This window comes from Malus domestica, chromosome 10 (assembly GCF_042453785.1).
Source record: "Malus domestica chromosome 10, GDT2T_hap1".
In the NCBI taxonomy this organism is placed as follows: domain Eukaryota; kingdom Viridiplantae; phylum Streptophyta; class Magnoliopsida; order Rosales; family Rosaceae; genus Malus; species Malus domestica.
In genome coordinates, this window is record NC_091670.1 from 13,553,651 (window position 1) to 13,560,352 (window position 6,702).

General features: G+C 37.9%; 1 long non-coding RNA gene across 1 annotated transcript; it reads left to right on the top strand.

The window, feature by feature from the left end:
* Positions 1 to 1,567: 1,567 nt before the first annotated feature.
* LOC139188886 (uncharacterized) lies at positions 1,568 to 5,382 on the top strand. The gene is made up of 2 exons (XR_011572267.1): positions 1,568 to 1,722; positions 4,196 to 5,382. It is a non-coding gene; the product is annotated as an uncharacterized lncRNA (long non-coding RNA).
* Positions 5,383 to 6,702: the final 1,320 nt, after the last annotated feature.

The window sequence follows — 6,702 nt, forward strand, 5'->3', positions numbered from 1 at the left end:
AAGATTGAGATATGATAAGATAAGATAAGGTTAGTTTAGATAAGATAAGGTTAGATAAGGTTTTGGATAATGTTCTTCCTTTTAGCTAATTCCTTATCTTCTTGATCTTGGATTTACTTCTTCACTCTTTTCAGCATATTCCTAGCCTCTTGAACTTCAAATTCGTCCACCCATCTTGCTTCACTCATAAGCTATCCATTTGGTGCCCAAAACTACCTCATAATGCTTCAAATTGCACTTTCTTGCCAACTTTGTAATATGGACCTACAAACACACGAAAATAGCTTAAAACACTATAATAAACACAAACTAACTATGAAAATACACGAAAACAAGCTAACTAAGTCGCATAAATATGCTCATATATGAGAGAGAAACCCCACTCCGTGATATCGTAATCCACAAGGTTGGAAAATAAATTGTTGATGCACTATAAAACAAAAACAAAATTACCAGTGAATAGAGAACTGTCTTGGGTTGAATCATGGACAAGGCCGCTTTCTTTAAGACATTCCATGGCTCCGCCCAACGTGTGCAACAAACAACACGTCATCCCAGTATAAAACAGCCCAGAATCCTTATGTCTAGACCCTTCCTTGCATTGAGGAAGATCCGAATACTATTGCCCTTTAGTTGCTCATAATACTCAAGTGTTTATAACTTCAGGTTTCACTTTTTGCTTCTTAGACTAATGAAAGACCATAATATTTATAATAGAAAAACTAAAGGTTAACGTTGAAGAGGCTAAGGAAAGAGTGGCCAAAGAATCAGGCCAAAAAATAAGGAACTGATCACCTAGTTGAGAAAGACTAGGTCTTTTCTTTTATCATCAAAACAAAATCTGTTTGGTTGAAAAGCAGTGGTCTTCCACGAAAATAGGAGAGATACGTTTGTGATTAAAAACAATAACTAGGTCTTTAAAATAAACAAAGTTCCCACAGAAACAAATGTAAAGGTGATTACAACTCAGTCGATCGAATCAGTAAGTTGTTAGATGATGTTCTTGTTACTATGTTGTCTCGTGTGCTCAGAATTGTGTTATATTTGTCCCGCTCTTGAAGGACTGGCAGTGGGTTACGCAATCAAAAAGTTGAGTAGTTTAGGAATTGTCGGCCCCTCAATTGCTTTGAAGTATCTATCTATAGAATCTTGTTTTGGCCTCAAAACCATTGAGATTTGTGATGGATCTGGACAATCCTATTTGGTCAAATACCTAGCAACAAACTCCTATTTGTTGTGACATATGTTCTAATACATATTGTGATGTGTAAATCCTAAGTAGAGATAGAATAGGAATCCTTTGGGATCTAGAAAATCTTTCCTAATAGACTTTGTATTACTTGGAGAGTAAGTTTCTCTCCTCCTTATTTCTATAAATAAAGGCACAAAAACTGGGGAATTAACACACAATTCCTCAAGTCTATTCTCCATCTTTATCTCTCTTCCCTTTGCCGCACCCCTCAGTTAAATATAGGTCCCAACACGTTATCACCACATACTTCACGCTGTGCTCAAGAGAATTTATTCGTATTCAATCAGGGGAGTATTACGTTTCGATTATTTTTAATTGATTAAATTTTGATTTTCTTGAATTCATACTTTTATTGATTCAATTTACTTTTTTTCTTATGTTGAACGTGATACAAGCTTGAAGATGAAACCCAAAATTGAAGAAAGAATTTTTTGCATCAAACCAATTCAACAATATCATCACACAATCAGGTTCTTCCCAAACAACGGTTTTTATCTCGATATTTTTGCAGCCCTAATAGTATGAACATTCACCATAATGCATGACCCAACTTTACGTTTTTCGAATTTTAGACTCTACATAAATTGTGTATACATTATAATCATAATCCTATTAAATTATGTGAATTGATATTGCATGAAATTATATATGCATAATTGAATTTTGAGGAAAAAAAAAGAAAAATATAAATTAGGGTTTGAAACCTTTCCTATTGAGCGAGCCACAACCGTCAAGCTGCCGAGCCCAGGATGCCAAGCCAACAGCCTGAGCCATTGAAGCTAACCCAACCAGTGAGCCAAGCCATGAAACGAATGTTCCAGGCCTGAATCCAGACCTGACACCATGAATGGTGTCGCCATCACTAAAACCACGACCAAGTTTGGCCTACAACCACCCTACCACCATGGGTCAACATCCCCGACGACCTGAATATCATCTCCGACGGGTTATTTGTCGAGATTCTTTGGAATCTCACTAGGTTTTGATATCTTGATTTCGAACTCATGTTTTTTTTGGCTCTTGGGCGTTGTGAGTAACCCTCTCCGTCACTTATGTGTGGCCATCCGTTGGAACTAGACTTTCCCAGCAACGTTAGGGTGTTCTTTGGTCCAGTACGAGCCCAAATTGGGCTTTGTTTTTCCTTCGGCCCACATCTATAACCATCTGGGCTTACAGCCCTTACCCCTCGCTCAGCCCACATGACATCAACCCAATTGGGCTCTAGTGTTCCCATGAACACAGCGCAGGAGAACCCAGCCCGCGTGGCTATTGAGGACTCCTTGCATAGCAGCACACTAGATCCCAGCCTTTGTGCTAGTGTATCCATGTCCGTGATACACAGGATCACACCCTATTTAGGCCTTGCCATCTGGGCCTACGTTTGCAGCCCATATCTATGCACATGGCCAAGCCTTTCCTACCCAATTTTTTGGGCTTGGATCTTATTCACGTTTTTTTTTAAAGCCTATTCGGGCTTTGGTCCAATACCTTGGGCCACCAATTATATTGCCTATTTTTTTAGGCTGTATGGGTTTTAATTTTTTTTCCGTGACTTGTAATTTTGGCCCGAAGATCAAATAATTATATTATAAAATTCTATACATATTTGCATACTTTCTTGTTACATATTTTTGTATATTTGGTGCTTGTTTGCAGGTATTATGAAATTGAAGTTCATACTTCTGAACCTGAAGTTTCGGAAAAGTGCCATAGAAACCTGAAGTTTCTTAACACGTAACACTCATGTTGAGACCCGAAGTTCTCCATGCTTAAATCTGTTTAAACCAAACCATGTCCTGGAACCTGAATGTTCTAACGTTGATGTTTATGGAAATTTTATTTCCTAAAACACCAATCACATTCTTGTTTCCGCCACTCAGCGTATTATCGAACCGTAACAAGTTCGATTTCACTGATTTGGAAGTTTCGAACAAGAAACTAGTTTATGTAGATACAAGACGTGCCCCCCCCCCCCCCCCGCTTGACTATGACTAGTTGTGAAATCAATATAGCTAGTTATGGTGTGGAAGAGCTGAATAAGATTTTGCCATGATCATCATTCGAAGACTTATGCCTGAAGCATATCAAATAGAAGTATCTCACTGCTGAGGACTCCATGGCTCTTTGACTCACTATATACCCTTTTATATCATGCAAAGATAAATTCTTGCCTGAAGCAAAACATGATTGAAACCTTTACGTCCATGAATAAGTACAATTCTGAAGTTTATATCCGATCAAATTTTGATTAGAAGGAAATCTTTCTTATCCTTCTATATCTAAATTGGTCATGAAGTAGGAGTATAAAAAGCGGAAGTTTACCCAATTCTCAGATCTAATTACTACGACACTGGTGAGAGAAAGGTACCTTAGCAATTCAGCTGGGAGCTACTTAACAGTATAGACCACGTTTCGGCTGGAGTCTACTGAATGGTGGGTCTTTCTTCGGCAGGGATGCACCGAAGGGCATGCTCTGCTTTGGCAGAGGTGCACTAGACGATATTGCTCTGCTTCGACAGAGGCTACTGAACAGACCCCTTTAGCTTTGGCTGAAGACTACTGAACCTAAAGTCTAGGTCTGTCTTTCTCTCACAATCCTATTTTTGAGTTTGTTTTACAACATATGGTAGAATCAGGCCTGCCAAAAGGTGGTATCGCGCTCAAAGCCTGATCCTTGGCACCTAAAACTTCAAGAATAAGGGATAGTATTCATGAACCTCAACCCTGCAGAATCTAAACTAGTTTTGACATAATATATCATTGGTTATGCACTTGTATATGCCTCTGCCAATGTTTTTTAGGAGTACCATTCTCGTAGTTAATCTATGAGACTAATTTTATGATAGGAGCATATTTATGCGACTTAGTTGGCTTGTTCTTGTGCATTTATGTCGTGTTTCCTTAGTTATTTTAATGTTTAAAGTCATTTTCGTGTGTTTTCAGATTTTATGGACAAAGTAGGCAAGAAGATGCATTTTGGAGCAAAATGGAGCTTGGAATGCATGTCACATATTTGGGCCAAAGTGGATGGACGAATTTGAGAACTAAAGAGGCCAAGAATGTGAAGAATTATGGTCCAAAAGATGAAGAACTCAGCCCAAAAATTTGTCACCCCAACTTGCCTTCATTGCCATGCAAAACAACATAGAATTCCCTTTGGATTCCCATGCCATGCTTGATCACTCTTGTCCCCTACATAATTTCTGATTTCATGCTTCAATTCATCTAATTATTACACTTAATTTCTTGATACCTCTTGTTCCCTTCACCCACAAAATTTTATACAACTTTCACAACCATAACATGCACCAATTGATGCTCCATCATTCACATTTGGAATCCCATGCCTTGTGTACCACATGTTGTTGCACCTTTGACCCATTTATTGACACATTTTCACCTCCCTTTCCATCTCTATGCAATGTACACAATCATTCATGTTCCCTAGCTACAAAACCACTCCATTTTACCCTTCACACTTTGCATCATCACTTCATTTTCACCCTTGGACCATTGCACACCACATACACTCTTTGCCGTGCATTCTCCCTAGCCTAACCTAATTCTCTAAGGTTTTTGGGGCCTATATATACATGTTTACACCCCTTGGCAAAGGGTTCACACTCTCATATTCATCATTCATCACAGAAAATTCGTCCATACAACCTCTAGGTAGCAAAACACCCCAAAAACACCATTCTAGTGCCTAGAAAACATAACAGCCACTCCACCTTCTTCCACCCTCTTTGCCTAGTTCTCCACCACCCTCCAACCCTCAAACACTCCTCCACACTTACCCTAAACCTTTCCATACCATTCCCCATCCATTCTACATCATAAAACTACCCAAAAATCCGTCCACAAAGCAATCTGCCGCAAGCAAGCAAAGGAGAATTCTTGGATGCACTTGCTACCCAAGTTGGAGCATTTTAGGTGTTTTCTTTCCTTTGATTTTAATGTCTAATTTTATGTATCTTTGCTTTGTGAGTATGAGGAACTAAATCCCTCTTAGTTAGGGGGTGATTCGAAACCATGTTCATACTTGCAATATGATTTGATTACATCCAGTTGTGATTCATAAGTTGTGAATTCAATTTACTTATCCGATCGTATAAGAAATGATTTGTGTATGTTGGTTGAGAGTGCACGCTTAATTTTCATGCATGAATTTAACGCTAGAATATAAGGGAGTTTCACCTAATCGTTATGAACTTATATTCACAAGTAGTGAAGGTTGCTAGTCACAATCACGTTAAGTAAATTCTTGGCATAAGTTTCATGCAAATCATAGTAACGAGTGCCTCGTCAATGCTTATGTTTTTCATAGAACTTAATGATTCTTGCTTGTATCTCTATTATGCAATTCATGTAGGGAACTTGTAGGGAATGTTTTGGGTTGTCGTATGCAATCATCCAACCCAATAACTTGTGGAAAAACTGAGGGTTAATTAGTGCAATTCACGGTTAATTTGGGGCGTTGAGTATTCATAGCTTATCGAAAAGCAACTGGAAATCGTTTTGTATGCAAGTGTGACATGTGTGGAGAAGAACCTCCTAGCTAGCCTTCCATCCATAAGTTTCATTCAAATTCATTTTACAATCTGTTTTGATTCACTTAAATTTGTCTAAGAATTTGTTTACTTTGTTCTTGTCTTAATTTAATTATTTTCGTCCAAAATCAACCCCATCTTATTTCTTTGAGTCATATTAATTAGAACTTGTCTTAGATTATGTTTTTAAGTGTTTTAGTTTATTAGAAAACCAAAATTCGTCCAAGTTTGTGTTAGAGTCCCAAAACTGCCCAGATTGTGTGTTTAAGGTAGTTTTGAGTGTTTAGGGGCTGTTTTGAGTCTTTTGGTTTGTTTTAGTGTTTTAAAGTATAGTTTTGCATTCTTTGAGTCTAGTTAGTGTTTTAAACTTTGTTTTTACGTTTTCAAGTCAGTTTCCAAGTGATTTAGCAATCCCTCCTAATCCCCGGCCTAGAACGATCCCTACTTACATACTTTACTACAATTGATAAAAAGAGGGTTTAATTTGTGTGCTTATATATTTCGCATCATTTTACTCTAACTAACACATTTTAAGAGCGAAACTTGACATGGAAGACCTATTGGCCGAACCCCCTTGTATATTTGGTTTACTTTATGAATAATTTATTTTATTCTCAAATTTAAGATTGGTGTTTGAATGTCACTATTATTCTCGAATAAGAGTTATTTAACGAAAATTACCACATGTGACAATTAACTCATGCTTAGGTATGTTTTGTGGAGAAGTTAGCAGCTTGGTTCTATGCTAACTTCATACCTAATCATCCCCTGACTACCGTTCAGGCTTATCCAACCTGATTGTGGGGCATGGCACTACCCTATATTGTACAATGGTAATAATCTTACCATAAAGGGAAGCCTTATACTCACTCGTTCCCAGTGTTCTAAAACGCGGCCTAG